At 32.1% G+C, this 20,105-nt stretch overlaps 1 protein-coding gene across 1 annotated transcript in view; it reads left to right on the forward strand.

The window, feature by feature from the left end:
• LOC132944085 (syntaxin-binding protein 5) overlaps nucleotides 1–20,105 on the forward strand; it is a 155,723-nt gene that overhangs the window by 67,942 nt on the left and 67,676 nt on the right.

A 20,105-nucleotide genomic window follows, 5' to 3' on the forward strand; every position in this document is an offset into this window, starting at 1 on the left:
TATGTACGGACTTGGCAGTTGTTTCTAGTTAGCACTCTAGTGAACCGTAATAAGCATATTATGACGAACGGTTATTCAAGAATTTCGCTTTGTTCGCGTCTTTCGTGCGGAGTAGGAGAGAACATCAACTTTAAAGTTTTTATGTCAACGAGGAGAATGCGCGTATTTCGTTTACTTTATTCTTTAACATTCCGCAGTAGGTATAGGCAAGTGTAAGTGCTCATAGAAATTTTTATAGTGAAGACAATTTAGTCTAGCTATTTGTTTCTCTGTTCACATGTTTGTGGTCGGCACTATAAAATGTTGACGACTCGCGAAACATATTGCCATGTACCTGCAAAGCCTATTCGACGGCACCGCGGAATGTGTATAATATAGTCTTTAAATATCCGATGTGTTTGTGTGTGTGTGTGTGAGAGAGAGGGTGAGTGAGAGTGAGTGAGTGTGTGCTTATGACAAAATATATATCGAAGTAATGTCAACAGCGATATAGCTACAATAACCGAACAACTTGAAATTTAACGCGCATTGATATGTATACATTTTTCGGCGCACGTACATAATGTAGATGATTTTACGAGCCCAGCGGTGTTTGACGAAATAAGAAGAGAAACGCGACTTATCGACTAGAAAAATACACACGTCATAATAACCATTTTTCTGAATGGTAAGTTTAAAAAAAAAAGTAGGTTTCTATATAATTTCGCTATTGGATCGTAAACCCGTTTACGGTTTTTTCTTTTGTACGGCCTGATCGTAAAAGTTAATACTTCATTTTCGTTCCCCAGTGACGCAGTCGTCAGTTTATGTTACACACGACATAATATAATAATAATATGACAGTAATTCCGGGACCTGAGCTGTTTTTATGTTGAATAAATAAATAAATTAGGAGTACATAAATACATAATAATAAATACGACCAGTGAGACTCGCTGAGCCACAATGCTATTTCGATCATTGTAGTATTGTACATCGAAATTGGTAATCGATAAAGTATATAAATATTATAGAATTAATGCCATTTTTTTCACCATAAAATTATTAAAAGCTTTTCGTGTATCGCTCACGCATATATACATAATTTGTTCACATGGTATAAATTATGTTAAATGCAATATTATGATAAAGATTAATTTGATTGTATTAAAAAAAAAAAAAAAAACATTTTCGTAATAGGTATTTAGGATTTGAGTTGTAATTGGGAATAATATTAAATATGATTTTTCTCATTAAGTATTCACGGTGGTAAAATGTTATTTTGGAAATGTTAAAAGCTCAATTCAAATTACTAATGGACGTATTATTATTGAATTAAATATTAATCTCAGTATCGATGGATTTTCCCCTCACAACAGCGTATTTTGATTGTTTTAACAAAGCTATATTACAATTATGTTTTCGCGTACCATATTTATTGCGTATTTTATCTATTAAAATATAAACGGATTTTTTTGCACCGTTGACTGTGTTTGCGAACGAACGAAGTATATGAAAACATTAACCATTTCCTATACATTATCCTTCTTATGTATTATTATTATTATTACGTATGATCCCATAGTCAAGTCAAGAGCATTAAGAGGCTTATCAAGAAAATCTGCTATCTGGGTTATTCATCATCGTATTATAATGTATATATTATGTACTCGCGTACACGGCGGGATCGAGTTATTTCAAAACTATTCAAGTCTCCGACTCCGGGGGTGGTATAGCTAAGGCATTATTGTCCGTGTAATTAAAGTCGTAATTCATTAAACCCATTTCCCGAGTATTTCCACGTCCTCTGCTTCCTCCTGTGCCGTTCCACTATATACCTACAACGCGCGTCCATCATTTACCATACCACCTTAAAAATCTCCGGTCGGCGCTTATACCATAGTTATATTATTGTTTCATCGTGTAACGTCACTCCCACATCAATCTTCATTATTGTCCGTATACCTCGTTGGCCAATTAATAATATTCCTGCTCAGGCCGTAATATATACGTATACAATATTACCCTTCTCTTCTATTTATCTCTCGTTAAGCCTATTCTATGACACACAACACTATAATATAATACATATACGTATATTATACGATATATATATATAATATTATTATAGTGTTTGTGGGTACGAACTTATAGTGTTTTGATAGCGTCTCTTATCAACAGCTAATATATAATATATTATGTATTTAATTACATAGAGAATATATCCACAAAGCACACGTGAACGTATAATTAAATTTTCTATGATTTATAGATATTTCATCGAGCTCGTTTCGTATGGTGGTGGTGGGGTGGTTGGGAGGAATAACGAAAAAGTAAGTGTCGAGTATTGTATCGGTATATATGCGTTATTAGATATTTTTATGTGATGGTTTAATTTTACGATAAAAGCTCATAAAATAAACTCAAATGTTTACACGTCATGATTGGGGTTTATTTTGTCTGGGGTAGCAATAAAAATCTGAACGACTAATATTTTTGTTTTTAAAGCCATTCAAATTTCAATAGCTATTATTTGAAAACTAATTATGTTGTCTGTTGTTGAAAATGCAGTACAAACGGGTCCCTTATAGAGATCCTTTGGAGACGATTTGCTCGAGGCTACGAATTCTAAGAATGTAGTCCTAGGTCTTTGTACCTTCTCTTTAACGTGAACAACAAAAGCGAAATTATTTGACCGAATATAATATATTATATTATCTTGTAAGATTTTCTTATTTTCATTTTTGTCTTCTCGATTCTGACATTGTGTGTTTATAACGAGGATTTCACTGGGTTATTCGAAGATAATGTTTTCAAACAACAGTGTGAAATATAATGTTATGTACAGTCGGGTCATAAAAAAAAAAAAATAAAAAAAATAAAATGCCTTAATGAGCCGAGGCAAGCGAACAAAGTCAATTAAAAATAATATCTCGTTTTTATTTTAATTTTAATAACTTCGGTCGTCGACAATGTTTTTATTTTTTCACATTGAATTTCTGCCGGCGCGTTATCGACGCGATCCGCCCTACTACACGAAAATGTCGGATTTAAATAAAATGAGAAAATTCTCTTATTTAGAGTGTACACCAACCAACCCCATAAAAACTGCCGTGATCGCGATACAGAAGTTATATTCTCCATTAGAGCACGAGGGCGCATCATCTCTCGGAGATAACCAGCAACGGCACCGCCGGAAAAGTGTTATTGTGAAGCCGCCGCCGTTATGTATGCGCATTTGTTCGAGGCCGGATGACTTTCGCAACCTCATTTCATCGTCCCCAGCCATCCCGTGAGACCGGATCGACCGTTTCTTTTTATCTCACGAGCGTATAATATAGAGAAGTAGATATTCTAATAATATGGCCGAAACCACCGACCGACCGCGAAAAGGCCAATCGGAGGAATACGCTCGCGACATATAATATCTATATGGAATAATATTATAATAATATGTCCTTTGCTCGAATTTTTTTTTCCCCTTACGGATCCTGTGATTACCGTATGTATTCAGTTGCAATGTTATTATAATAATAATATGTTAGTCTTCTGGCAAATAAATCGAAACGAATACGTCAACAAGTAAAAATGACGCCTAATAATAATATACAAATATTATATATGTACCTACTAGTTATAATAAAATAGCTGTACCTGCGTCCTATACAAGGTGTCACAGAGAGACCTGATGAAAAAAAACGATGCTACTTAAACGTATGACGAAAGTTGTTAAAATTTTATGATTAGTGAATAATTTAAGAAATATACTCTAAAAATATTTTGAAAAAAGTTATTACGTTCCAAATTTTCACTATAAAAATTGTTCTTATAAGCAGATTCACGAATTGGCTATTTGGAATATATCCAAAAAAATTTAAATCAAATTTTAAATTTTTTTATTTCAGTGTTAAAAAATAAAAATAATTGTTTGTACAATATTTGTGTAACGTAAATGACTATAAATCATATATATATAAAAAAAATAAAAAATTGATTAGAACAAAAGTTATTTCAAAAGCCAGTTCTATCTGTTACACCCTGTATATATTATTGTATACACGCGTCCAACGATACCATTATTATATCTGTTTATTTATTTATTGTTCGTATATAATGTATCGAATTTCTGATTTTTTGAAAGCATATACATTAAGACAGAATTATATGTATCGTATACATATTACACGTACCTATATGTTGATGAAAGGTCACGGTCAACACATTTCTATAAGAATATAATATACGCGTAGACATCGATTATTATCTTATCAGAAAAGCTCTTACGATTGTCTTGAGTGATAAAGTGTAGTGTAAAAGAATGTGACTGAACTGTTCAAAGTAGATGGATGATATGATTGGTTAATATCTATGTGGTATAAAATATTTCACATGTTTAGAAAATAGACAGCAAACTAATGAATTTTTTTACCTCCACGCGTATTTAGAAATCTTGAAATGTTTTGTCACTAGGTTAGCAGTTTTTCCGTACATGGTTAAAAATGTGTCGACGATAATATATATGTCGCTGAATTAAATTCTCGTTTTTGTTTTGACGATCTAGTGATAATAGTATAATTTATGCAGTTAAGCAACAACTTCAAACCCCCACATACAACGGGCGTATGCAGGATGAAAACGGAAAACAAGTAAAAGTGAGATCACGTTTTAAAATTTTAAATATGTTTGAAAAGGTTATTTTTGAGGGGAAACTGTAAAATGCCTTTTAACTTTGTCCCGGGATTTTTTTTCAAAGCATTTTTCTTCTTTTTTTCATTAAAATAAAAATTATATATCATTATTATAATACATAGGGAAAAAATGTCGCTGGAATAATCCTCGTTACTTGTATTATCTAACTATATATTATAGTGTAATAGTGCCATACCTAATTGTTTATAAAGTATAAAATTATAATAATAGGAATTTTCAAAGAACAAATATTATGATTCTGCAGTTTCCCGGGGATAATTATAGTTCTAGAGAGATAACTATACATCCACCTATACTAGTATTATAAATTTAGACCATTTTTAAATTTCAACTCTCATCATGTTTAGCGAATAGTTTATGTTGTAAGCTTATTAATAATGTTTTCAACATTATTTAATTTTTTATGGAACAGTTTGAGAGAAAATCATTTGAAAATAATCAAAATCGGTTTGTCGCCGTTTGGCCTAACCGTTTAGGGTATATTATAGATTTTAATTAGTTTAAGTATAATATACCTACCTATAACATGTATAACCTACCGATAACATGGACGAATTTGAATCCACAGTTATAGATCACGAGCGATACTGTTTATATATAGGTATATACTGTGTTTTTATGTTATACTCATATATAGCCATATAGGTACCTATAATATACGTAAGAAATTGTTCCGTTTCGATAACACGTGTGCATCGCGTTATCTTAGTTTCCAAACTTTTTGAACGCCTGGTTTAATATTATGCTGTTGCTTATAGTTGTGTTTAACTCTCGAAATTGAATTGGTTAAACAATAACCTCGCGATAGTCAGTCTACACTCTGCGCGCATGATTTTCGTATAACGAGAATGATTCCTGTATATGTAGCTACGAAGCTTTTACGCGTTCAAATGTAATTCAAATATTATAAGTTATAACTTCATCAGATATAATGTATAGATTCTATATCTCATCCAGGGCCGCTCTTAGGACTTACAAATCCCTGGGCAAAATATTATTGCGAGGCCCTCCTAGTCTTCGCCCTCTGCTTAAATACTAAAATATAAATAAAACTTTTTATTATAATTATAATTTCAAATTCTATAGTGCTAAACGATGAATGTAATGATTTTACTATAATATGTGTTAATTTATTTTTGTGTGTCTATATGCTCGATAAATAGTGAAATTAGCGCTTCGTTTTTCTACTTCAGTATTTTTTCCAGAGGGAAAGTAAATCTAGTTGGTGTATTAAGGAGGTTTAAATTACCATTAGTTTTCAAAGCACCGGGAAAAACAAAAAAAAAAAAAAAAAATAAGGAAAACCGGGAATTTTTTCACAAAATCGATTTTGGTTTAAATCTGAAAAAAATAACCGTAGATACATGACTGATACATACTTTTACTGAATGTTTATATCGGCATTTTCTATACACCATAACATTTTAAACATATTATGACTCATGTTGAACTATTTATAGGTATATAAAATTTTCGATTATTATGATTATTATTTTTTAAATTAATGTCGATAAAACATTTTTGGCAGTTTCAAAAAGCTTGGAATTGTAATACAAGGTTCCTCGTAAGTTGTTGTTAGAGCAAATTAAAAAAAAAGTTGTGCGTATATCCCCAATGGTTTTTTTTTCTGTAAATATCAATAAAATTGTATTCGTTGGGTTAAAAAGCTTGAAAATGTAATACAAGGGCCCTAACACAATGTTATATCAGTTTAAAAATATAAAAAATACATAGTAAAGTTTTTTTTTATAAGTATTTATAATTCAAATTTAATAATAATAAAAGAAAGTTTGACTTCCATGTGCGAGGCCTCTCAATCCGCGAAGCCCTGGACATGGGCCCCGAAAGCCCCTCCCTAACAGTAGCCCTGATCTCACCATTATAGCTACAACGGTATAAGTAAAATATAACCTACCAAGGTATTAAGTACGCTTAATATAGCGAATATGATAAATAAATAAAAGTTGAAGTTTCTAATTTTTAACCCAAGAATGCTATATTATGTACAACGTGCCAAACCGTTGACACATCGTCCGTGTATCACTCGCAACATATTATTACATATAAACTTACGTTGGAGGTGGGGTGGGGGGGGGGGGGGCGAGGGAACTCACACTACATGCAGGGTGCGACGTTTCGGTGTCGTTCGCCACGCGAAATTGTTCACGATGCCATTTGTCTTTTACCCGACTACCCATTCCCATCCACCACGATCGCTCGTACTCCGCAGATCGCATTCCTCCGGAACCGCATTTCTTGCTTTTTCTCCGTTCCAGACTTGTGTGAGAAATGACGGTTTGATAACACAGCGGGACGGATGGATTTCATTATTTATTCTGTCATGTATGTGAACAAAAAAAAAAAGAAAAAAATACATAAAAGAAAAAAGAAACCATACGGTCGTTTTGTGCTTGGGGATGGACTTCCATTTATTTATTTTTTTTTACCCCTCAGCAGTGTTTTTTCCGGCAAAAGAGGTTTTCTTTATGGACGTACAGTTTTTGTGTCCCTCTCTTACTCAATCGCCCTCCCTCCTCTCTCTCACTGTTTCATATACTCTCCGACACTGCTCACCATCTATATTTTAGCTGAGAGAAAGTGCTATTATCTTTTTTTATTATTATTGTGTCGAGGTTTCATCATTTCGGTTTATGTTGTTTGTTTGTTTGTCATAACGATTGCCGACACAACATAGTGAGAGATTACGATGGCATGTAATGTGTGAGTGGATTTAATAGATTTCGATTTTTGTCTCACATAAAATGACCAATATAAATTGCGAATGATGAACGACAAACGTCGACGATGAGTTTAGGACTCTTGATGTCATTGATAATAGCGACGACAGTGTGCACGGACTCAAACTCATTACTTTAATGTACGACTGTACGAGTGTTCAAAAGAATAAGTATATAAATATTTGATGAAAAGGAACTTTACGTTTTATTTAAGGCAAATCTGGTGTATAGTCTCTCTTTGTATATAACATTTTTTTTTCTATTTGCTACGAAATCCCTACAGTGTACTTTGATGTAATCATATAAATACAAATAATAAAAGAATAATATATTTTTGAAAAATATAGCTCCTAAAACAATTTACAAATTTAACTAAGGTTATAATAACAGATGCTCTTAATAAAACTATCTTGTGGGTTGAAACTTTAAAATTTGCATTATCCCCCATTATTCCACCATAATACTACTAAAAACATTTTCATTTATTTTTCAAAGATTTTACCGGTCGGCGACCAATTTTATTTATGTTTGGCGTCGCGCATTATCCACCAATTTCACATTGTTAGCGTGATCACGTGGTTCCCGACGCACCAATCGAATCATTCGACATGCGTGAAAGCGGTATATTCTCTTTTGAAACAGAGTATATATAGTTTAACAATAAATAACTAATCCTTGCTTTGCCAAAAGTACTTTTCAACTAATTTTAACACAAAAAACAAAACTATATAATATATATTAAGCTTCAGTCTCCCAAAGATATCGACGAAGATATTAACTCACTTAACACATCAATACAATCATCTAATCTACTAGAAACTTCTCACTTCTAGAACTCTCCAACTGAATTTCGACTTCAAAAATGGTAGACCTTCTTCACATATATTTGTACCCTAATCTCAGAAAAGTGTAGAGCCAGAAACAAAGAAGAAAACTAGATACCCTTCCTTCAAACAAAAAAAAACTTGCACATTCTAATTTTGACTCCTACAACACTCATATAACTATTCTATTTACCACCTATAAATCCCTATTCCCTTTCCTACCCTTTAATAAACATGATAGCACCTGGTCCAATACGTCTCTTCAATGAGTCATCAAATTTTCAGTTCATCTGCTTCTAATCCTTAAGTATCACGTTTCTGATGGTACTGAAACTGATAAAATAATAGAACCATCACTTAATCCACCACTTCCGATGGTGTCATTGCCGCCAAAACTTTCACACCTAACAGAACTTATAATCGTATACAAATGTTTCCTTTAAAAAACAAAATGTTATGACCCCTCCGAAATATTGTCTTCAGTAAAAAATGTAAGATCAAGTAAAATCTATGAATCGTAAATATATTTTTGTTAATTAGCAGGTAACCATGACAACGAAATCAAAAAACGTGTATCCAGCCCAAAAACATATTTATGTTTAAAATATGTATAGATCGTATACCTATCACAATAAAATATAAATCACATTGTTTTTTGCATGTGCAGTTTTAATATACACAGACACGTGATAACTTAATTTAACGAATAATATGTTTATGAGACTAATGACAATTTAACTTTTAAATTTTAGTTAGATTATCTAAATATCTGTGTACATACTACATTCAATTCTATAAATAGTATCGAAGTGAAAATTATTTATATTTTTTTATATCAATTAATTATTAATTTTTATCTGGATAAACTCTTTAAGTTACATGAACTTAACATGCCTCAGTTGACATGAAAAAATTAAAATAGTTAGACCTTATTGTATAATATATTGCTTTTGCATTTTTGAGAAAGTATACAATATATACATACATAATATATGACTTTTGAATAACTTATCGAACAATTTTGTTGGCATTAATAGAAATTACCGTGTTCAATTGCGTTCGTAAAGTGTCTGGTTATGGGTTTACTTTTAAACTTATCCAATTTATAATATTTTTACGCTCTTGATATGAAAATCGTAAATTGGAACGTCAATCATCACAACTGTCATATTATTATTATTTAACTTAAGAAAAGTCATAATTTTGTTAAAACAAACTTTAGAGTCCTGTACGTCACAGTGTGGGTAGAGTACGAGGGTGTCCTTATATATTGACGTACAACGTACACACTATAAACTATTGGGATTTGAGATGATTGATCGGTTCATTATATAGTATTATATAATATGCGTTTCTGTCTTATCCCGGTTACCTCGCATCTCCGTCATTATTTAACCATCTTGAACTTACACACAATATGTCCGTGTTTCGGAAGAAGAAAAATGCAGGTTTCTCGCTGGAGTATCGAGTATCTGTTGATGTCGTACGCACATGAAAAAGTCACCTGGAGACATAATACGAAATGTCATTGTTCAAAAACAGAAGGAAGTAAAATGTACTGAGGTGACGATTGGCTATTTGATTAAAATAGAGGATCGGACAAAACGATTATAAATGTACACTATTATTATTATTAATTGACGTCTGAAAAATTTTTTCTACCCGTTTAAAAGTGCAGCTACAATTCCGAAATCTTCCGAAACGAAAAAAAAATCACAAACCTTCTCTCCCACTAACATATTTATTTTTATGGGTTTATAGTTTTATATCAGTTAATAAGCTGCACATGCGCACTGCAGCACGCTGTCTCATTATTGTCGGTTTCATTATTTATTTTATGGTCTGCGAATTTCATATGATTCTAAGTGTTACGTGATATTTTCCAGTCTGCAGCTTTTGATGTCGCTCTCGTCTTACATCAGCATTCGTGTTTTGTATTCTCCGTGTCGGTTTTCATTGTTCCTAGTATAATTTCAAACTTGAAAATCTTTTTAGGCCCGTCCGTCGCACTGTCGCCGCAACTGCATGCCTCTCGTCCCCGGATGTAGTTATATACGAAAAAGTCGCATGCCACGTGAAAGTGTCGAGTGTTGAGCGACAAAGGCTGAATTCGAAATCGAAACCAAATTAGACGTGTCAGGTCACAAGCCAGTCGTGTTGTGTTTGAGTAGTGGCAAAACGTCATGAACCTATATCTGGAAAATGGTCAATGTATGGCCGTCAGTTGATACGCTGATTTGCGGAAATAACTTTTCGTCCGTCTATTTTTTATGTTGTATTTCTCTTGGGATCGGTGTTCAAACAATAAATGTCGTTAAACTTCGCTCAACCTCTGTGACCGATTGTATTTTTCTCTGAACACAGAATCATAAAAATATTAGAAGCTATTCATGTTTCAATCTTAACAAATTACATTTTAGATTCTGAGTGGCAGCGGCAAAGCTATTAGGTTTTACAACGACGCGTTCTCTTATTTTGTATTTTTGTTTCAAAAAAACTCTTTCAGAGTAATTGCTTCTAAAGTTTCGCATTATAGCCCCATATATTGATTGAAAATTGGTCACATATGGTTAAACTCATAGAGCTTCTATGGTTAACTCTGCAAATACTCAGTACATATAGTTTATGAACAAATGCTGAAATTATTGTTAAATTGTCGAGCGATATCTTTTAATTTTTGGGAAAAGTACCAACAATTTATTTTGAAAAGAAAGAATACAGATAGTTAGAGTTCAGAAATGTTTAAACGTGTTTCAAAAAATTATTCTGTTATTTAATAATAAAAAAAACAATTCCAAAATAATTGTATTACATAACCCATTTAACTGTACATTTTTATTTTTACCATAATATGCTCTTTTTTTTAACTAAAATTGAAATCGTAACTTTGTATTTACATTTATAATTTACGCAATATTGAATTAATTATTAAAACAATTTAATTTTAAAAATCACGATAGTATAATATGTAGAGTAGGTATAACATTATTACAGTAATATAGATTTAATTAAATTCAGAGTTAACGAATATTTAATAAACTCTATAACGGCTACTATATATACACGAATTAAATAAACACTGATATGAATTTTAATTAATTTTTTTCTCTATGGAAATTTTATTGAAAATATATAACGATTAAGTGATAAGTACTTTAGTAAATGCAATAGAATCAAATACTTTTTTTTTATTTATTATTTACTTATTGTGACTTGCAAACGCATAATGTATAATATTTATTTATATTATAGTTTGAATTAAAATGATAAATCATCATATCATTTCAACAACAATGCTGAACACAATTATTATTTTACTGCTTTACCATATAAATTTCTCTAATCAATATACGACTTACAGTTCTCCACACTAGTTCACAAACAATACTCTATGTAGACTGCAGAGTGTTAATTTTATAAGTTCTCCATAGAATTGGTTGTTGACTTATGATAAATGGCCGTTCACACTATAACAAGTACATAATAAACTTAATTTATATTTTACTTTTTTGACCTTAATACAGAGTTTATTTTCATTTCAATTCTTTATTTGTAGACATATACCATAATATTATATATAATATATTATGTCAATATGAGATACATCAAACGTACCAACAAAGTTAATAAATAAATAAAGTAAAACAATATTTTTGTTTACCTACTGTGTGAACAGGTTCTTTCTTTTTACACACACATCCACGAATTCGAAAACTTTCTTTTTGAATAAACTATATTTTTAACACTTAACGTATTAGACAAGTTTTGTATATTTAATATTCTCTCACATATAGATACACTATATCAGCATTTCTTGTTATTCTTTCAACGAATAGACGCGCAGACATTTTAAAAGTTTTCCTATATTTATTTCATTTTTTTTTTTATTTTCATACCCCATATTTCCATCAAACCTTTTTACTGTGTACTAAAAACTGTTATTGCTCCGTACGTTACTGAAAGCTTTGTATTCTCGTTACCGAAAGCTTTATATTATTTAGGCACTCTGTTATAATATTTCAACGACTTTGATAAACAAATTATATAGGTCGGTAAAACACGTTTTACGCAGGTAGGTAGGTATTTACGGTCCAGGCCTTTGGTGCGGCACAAAAATAAGACTCGGTGCTGTAATTATGCGCTGTATAAAATATGTTTAACAAGTTTAGCCTTTATAATAATTTAGGAGTGGCGAGTATAGTATTTCATAAGTGGCAATGTTCTACATATATTATGTTGTTCGCTAACAAAGTTATTCGATATAATGTTATTAAAAACTGCCATCACTAGACCACTACGCCATTAGCCAACCACCGCCTTAACCCTTACTCCCCCCCCCCCCCCGGCGCAACTACACTTCTATACCGAAACGTTAACTTTATTTCATTGCACTCGACATATTCCGCATGTATGTGTATTATGCATGTATATATGTATATCTTATAAGTTACGTGATATCCTCGAATCGGTATATCTTAGGCCTGGGTGAAATGAAGTCTCTCGGTGGATAATTGAAACCCATAAAAAGTGATATGCTTAGCGGTGTGGAAAATCCAAACGTTTTCCGCATGCTTCTTGGCTTTTCATTACCCTTTACTTGCCATGTACGTATATAATGTATATTATATACTATAAGGCACGACAAATAAATATAAAATAAAAACAAAAATAATGACAATAAACATTTTACGGTCGGAAAAATATATTATTGTTTTTTCATTTTTGTAAACTTGTGTGGCTGTATTTTAAATTTATAAAATAATCAATACGACATCTCGTTCGTATTTGTATTTTAGTTACCTACCTAACGTGGTCAGGCTGATCAGGAAATTCACCAAAAATTAGTTACACGATGTTCGTATATGTAGGTAGATATGACTTATAATTCGTAATAAATATTTATTTTATTGTACCGATTTCAATAGATGAACATTAATAAATATTATTGTGTAAATTGTAAAATAAACATCATTTAAACACAATTCTAAACATTGTATTCTATGAAAAATAACTTTTAAATTTAATAACTCTCTCCTATTTGGCTTTTAAATATTTGTTTTAATTAAAAACTTGTTCAAAAATATTCGAAAGCATAAACATATGCTCAATATAAACAAAAACGCAGCATTGTAAAAAAAAAAAAAACAATAGTAAAATGAAAATGCAAAATTTGTAGGTATATACCTGCGTCGTACACTCGAATTGCCAATGCATAAATTAAAACTAAATTTCAATTTTACTCTACCTAAACAAAATCCGGGTTCATACAACTTATAAATAATTAAACGTACAATTTGTTTATATATTTGACATCATCTGGACCATAGTATTTTTATATTATATATGCATAAACTTCTATGTCGTTTTTCCTCGTCTCGTGAAACCCAAATCCTGTTAATTTTTCGCAGTGCACTGATCGGTTTTCTGTATTTCGATTCCCCCTCCCCCAAACTCCCGAAAATGAGTAGGCCAGTGTATCGTGATCCGATATTTGTGCCTATTACGATATAATATATCATAATGTAATTATTATAGGTGGACGTAATAACGTGACTGTGTGCAGAGTGCGTTGTAAAATTTAATTAACGCCTTGTTTAAATAATATTATTATTATAATGACTAAGTGAACGTGTAAACCTACACGTACATCATTTTCAATTAAATAATTTAACGCGTGTGGTTGGTGCCTAGGAGCTTATTTCGACTAAAAGTTATAAATTAATGCCTACAGAGATTCGTCTAGAATTGTCCAGGGGACAACACGCGATATCGTCATCTTTCAAAAATGTGTTTTTCTTTTTCGTTTTTGTTTTATTATAATCAGTTTTAATTGAAAATTCGATATTATAGGTATAGTGCCTAATATACCTAAGTATAATATTTTAATGACTTTGATTTTTTTTTTCAACTACGGGTAAGCTGTTTGTTATTCTACTTATTATATTAGATAAGATAGGTATGTAAAAACAGGTGACCCGAGAACCATTGGGAGGGAAGCAGCTGAAAACAAAAATAGACTATTATAAAATATTATGTTAATTTATCATCATCTATGTTTGTGTTTTTTAATCGTGATTTCCGGGGGGGGGTCTTTTGATTTTGTACACTTTTTACTATGATTTGTTACTTTCAGACCGTGTTTTCTATATACGCGATTTTATCGGAAATAATCATCGGAGCCGAGCTTATGCATTTGCTCGTCATAGGTTGTTTACTACCTTCTTTTTTTTTTGCGTGATATCGAGGATCAGAGTAGGAATTACTTCTCCTGTGACCCCCATCGTTTATTGACATGAAAACACAGGGTATTTTACATCAATGCCTACTGAGCTTTAGTATCCGCGACCTGGCAGACTTTCAATATCAGACGTTGGTAAGTATGTGTATGCCAATCCCCCCGGCTAGGTTGTTTACTACCTAATTGCAATCATCCAATGGAAATTAGTAATTCCACTAATATAATTATAAATTGTCCTCAATGTGGACTCAACATTAATTTATTTTTTTATTGGTAGGCAACAGTGCAACACGTACAAATACAATTCTAATTTCGATTTTAGATAAACAGAAAAATACAAAATGCGTCAATCGAGTTTCAGGATATTTGATACTGTAGATCTCATGGCTTAAATATACAAGGTTATTGCAATAGTAGGTACCCCCGCTATAACATTTTATCACGTTAAGCAATTAAAATGGCAGCGTATAAGGAGACGACCCATCGTCTGGTCACACTATGATATGTAATGAGACACGGACTGTACCCTTACGCTGCCATTTTATTTTTGTTTGATAAAAATATAGGCTATGTGCAATAACCTTGTATAATTAAGCCATGCTGTAGATATTAATAATCAGAACAGAGTTGTTGTTGACGGGTACGGACGTGACGAGAAACCTTCCGCACACGTGTAATATGCGTATAATATACAGTAGGGCATATCATGGTGTACGTATACATAATAATATTATAAGCCCTGCATCATGTAATATTATATACAAAACATATTCTAATTTATAATATACCACACCAACGCGTTGCCCCGAACTAGCCATATTGATGAATTTTACGTGTCCCGCACGATGTACGTATTATTATATTATAATTTAACATAGGTCGGTAAAAACACTATAGTATCATTATAATAATTATTGTTGCCGCAATCAGCAGTTAAACCCGTCGACTTGGCAAAAGTTTACCGTGATAGACCCCGGCCACCGGTAACAAGGACGTCAGCCCCGTCGTTTCTGCCGTCGTGTATGTAGTTAATGACGTCCGAAATTGCGATTGCAATGCGGTTTTTGCAAGCTCTTAAAATTCCGCCAAAACGTCGAAACTGAAATCCATTTATTTTTACTCGTTTCCGTCTCTCTCTCTCTCTCTCTCTCTCTCTCTCTCTCTCTCTCTCTCTCTCTCTCTCTCGTATCTCGTATATCATTATAATATTATAATAATATTATGTCGTCATTAGTATATATTTTTATTATTATTATTATTTTACTCTTTGATATTATTGTATATTATAGAGGCTATTATTATTATTATTATTCAGACTCCGCGTCAAACTCGTTAAATTTGTACACCGAGTGATTAACGTTGTTTTTACGACCCCCCACTCAAATCAAAAACATTAAATCGCCGTAAAAGATATATAACCATGTAATTCCGATGACAAAGATCGATATAAGACTCCTCGGGATCGTCTTCGTGAGCGTAAAATACCTTCACGGTATATGTGCGATAAAAGAAGAGGACTCCATAAAATTATAACCGAGCGGAACGAGGAGCTGATGAAAATTTAATACAAAGATTTGTTTTTATTAATAATATAACTACGGTAATGTGTACACTATTATAAGGGGCTACGTCTTGCAATTTATATGCATGGTTTTGAATTGGAATACTTGGCTGTTGCAGTAGTACTATACAGAGTACTGCAGACTATTCTCAGGTGTATTATAACACGATTCATTGATATTGTGTTCAAGTCGTAACATCACTTGGTACATTTACCGGAACTATTAAAAATCTAGCACAACAAGTACATGATATAAATTTGAATTCTTTCTAAAATCGTTGTAGTTATAGGCACGAGGTTATATTGGTAGGTACTTGATGGATATGAACAATTCATTTTTATCTAGATGACTATATACATTCTACAACGGGGTTTAAATTGCCGGTAAATTGTTGTTTTTTTTTTTTTTGACAGATCAGACATTTTAAATCGAAAATATTAGAACAACTGTATATTATTATTTTCACTTAAATAATAGGTAATAAAAATAAAATGGAAGTTTAAAATTGGCATCCTATACTCGCACTGCAATTTTTGCCCTTTCCAATATAAAACAAAATGTTTCTAACCCTCTACGGTAAAGACCTCGTGAAAAAGAACCTTAGTGCGTTTTAGTGTTTTTTCGTATGCAATTTAAATGCTGCCGCTTTTCTAGTGCGTGCAGCTATAAAAAAAAAAGAAAATGGTGATGTCAACATTATCACGGAAATTATAAATTTCTCATTTTATTACTTCAAAGAATGGCTATCTACAACACTTGACTAATTATTTTTATTTTTCTCACGGGAAAAAACACAAAACTATTTATTACATTTTGTGACAATTCTCAATGGTTTTATGTTTATGGAAAATATAATGTTTAATATTATACGGAGTACATTTACACACTGACTATATGCTAAACCTATGACATTTTAACGCGTTTAACACGTTTATCAATAAAACCAGCATATAGGTACACTATAAGTACAGCATATACCTACACCTATAGTGGGAATTAATAAATTGAATAAATTTTAAGGAAATAAATCAATACTGGTTTTAATTAAAACAACTTGAGCAAACCTGCTTATATTATGACGTGTATGCAGTCATATTTTACTATATGTAAAATCTCACGTCCCTTTCTCCGTAAAAAAAAAATTTTCAATTGACGACCCTAATCCGGAACTGTTACTCACATCTGTAAGTAATCGACCGTTAAATACTATTAAGAAATAAACACATTAATAAACAACGGAGGGCAGGACGGTCGTATTACATACTATTATTGGATATAAATATATAATATATCGCCACGTGGTGACATGGCGTGTGCAAAGAAAAACTGATTGATAAATATAATAATCGGCGGCGTTGTTCAATTTTATTTCTATTTACAACCCTCGATTTAAAACGGCAAATAGGCAATCATATTTTGGTTCGTCTCAGACGTTCAGACATCACACCCAAATCATTTTGTACGAAAGTCTTCGTCGAAACTATAACACTGCAATGATTATTCGTATAATATTATTATCTATATCATATTATCATTATATAATTTTAGAGCGTGGATTTATATGCACTAAAAAGTGTCGAAATATGCCATATAAAACAGATTAAATAACTTGTAATTATAACTATAGATAGGTGCCTACCTATCTATAACTTAACAGACAAAAAATAATTTATAATTTTATAATTTATTATTCAATATTATTAAAATGAATATTATCACTTAGTGCCTACAAAATGTATTAATAATATTACATTTTACGCTTGAATAAATATTATTTTATACATTTTTTTTTTAATTTTCGCTTCAATACATTTTGAATTATGTCAAAATATACAGAAATATGCAGTAACCGTTGGATGTATGCAGTAATATGCAAAAAAAATTCGCCATCAACTTCGAACTGCTACGATTTGTAAAGATTACTGACACAAATCCCAACAATTTGAAAAGGAAAAATATGTAATTTCATAAAAATCTGCGCTCTAAATGTATAACATACATATATAATAATATGTATCCGATGTGCACGACATCTCTTACAACATTACAATTACGCTTGTCGTTTATTTTTATTTTCGTTTCGTCCAAATTCAAAGCGTAACCATCTACCTACATTATTATCGTGTAATCACTATAATAATAATAATAATAATAATATGACGACGTCTCGCGACATTATAACATCATAATTCATCAATATTCATCGTGCAAAATCGCGAACAAACAATAGACGATACTGTTATTATAATATTATGTGGATATATAGATATATATTATATATAATATGTATGCGATGTGTGAATATTTAATAATATTTATATGAATTATAATGTAATCAAACAGTTTCGTGGTAGCTCTATCGGTCGTTGCAAACACGTAGCTACGCGAACTTTGAAGTGTGTCTGTGGGTCATGTGCACGTGCAGAGGGGCGCTTCACGTTTGTCATGGCCCTCAGTTTCAAATGACTGCGACACTTTAATATCGGGTAATCCATTTAATTGTAAGACACTCATTTTTTCATTAACTCTAAATGTTTTTCAAAACATTTTTTACCACATTACAAGTCGTTAAAACATTTTTAAAAAGCATATTTTTCACTATTTTTATCGTTATCAGCAGTTTTAAATTTACAGTAGCGTGCATTTTTAATTCAATATTCGAAGATGATGAATCATTTTTGGAGTAAAACGTAAAAATAGAATTGTGTACGAGTAGTCTATGAATTATAAGTATTTAAAGTTTGGAGTGAATTGGGTACCAGCTATAGGGGTAGGTTAGGTACCCCGAAAATGTTGGTCCACTCCGGTCATCTAAACTTAAAATACTTATAACTACCATCATTTACTTGTGACACGTCCGAAATATGATTTTTATAGTTCGAAATATTCGTAGCGATATTCTGCTGTGAAATATGAAATTCATAATGTATGTTGTCTTTCAAAAGAGTAAATTACTTTAGACAAAAAAATAGTAAAAATGTTGTATTAAAAATATGTATTTTAACGACTTAAAGTCATGTGACAGAATTATTTCCAAAAACGTTATCGTCGTTCACTGAAAACGTGAGGGTCTTGCGTTAAATGAATCACCCCGCACACCTCTATATAGCCTGGACCGTATCAATCGCATTAATTACGGTCCAACGTTGGTTAGGTAATGTCGTATGCAGTACGTGTGGTATAATAATTGTGGGGCCGACCCGCTCGTGTTTGCTTCGGGACAACAACTTACGATTTAGCACCCGTGTACTACACCGGCCGCGAGTACGTGTGCAGTTCAATTTTCAATTTCGCTAAATGGCCTAATATAGGTTCTATATAACGCACCTGTGTAGTTTAACCACAACATGTACAGAGACACACGTCAACATTGTGATAGTGGCGTATACAAGGGGGGGGGGGCGTGGGTGTCAGACACCCCCATTGGCTTTGGAGTGAATAATCATCCATGTTGTGTTTGATATGAATTTTGAATCAATTCAAATTATATTCATTGTTCCTTATTGTAAAATATTTTACTACCAAAGTAAAAAGTTTTGAGTGGTTGGAGATTTTCCCATTTACCTATGTCGTTTTTTTTTTATCCCCGCCCCCCCCCCCCCTTTCAGAAATCATATCTATGCCACTGAACGGTGGTGGTGGTGGTGGTGGTTATAGGATTTAGATTTCACGTGCCTTAAAAACGAGCTTAAAAATGTATACGTAAATAGACTATATTTTAGACTCGTACCATGCGGGCCACGTGCACCTACCACGTCTCACCTGCCGATTTTCCGGAGCAGTCGCAGTCGACAATGTTTTGGATTCGCCAAGTGCCACCTTTCCGACGGACCCGCACAAGTCTATATGTCGTATATATTATATTAGATGTATTACCCACCCTACGCGTTTTCCGACTTACACCCCTCCGCTCAATGCGGTGGATGGTATTCAAACGGTGACCGATATCATAATAATATTATATTTTATTATTATAATGTTGTAGGTACCGCGTAACTATTTATCTAAAATAACCCATAGGGGGCTTATATTTAAATCAATAAGGGATATTTGT

This window comes from Metopolophium dirhodum, chromosome 5 (assembly GCF_019925205.1).
Source record: "Metopolophium dirhodum isolate CAU chromosome 5, ASM1992520v1, whole genome shotgun sequence".
In the NCBI taxonomy this organism is placed as follows: domain Eukaryota; kingdom Metazoa; phylum Arthropoda; class Insecta; order Hemiptera; family Aphididae; genus Metopolophium; species Metopolophium dirhodum.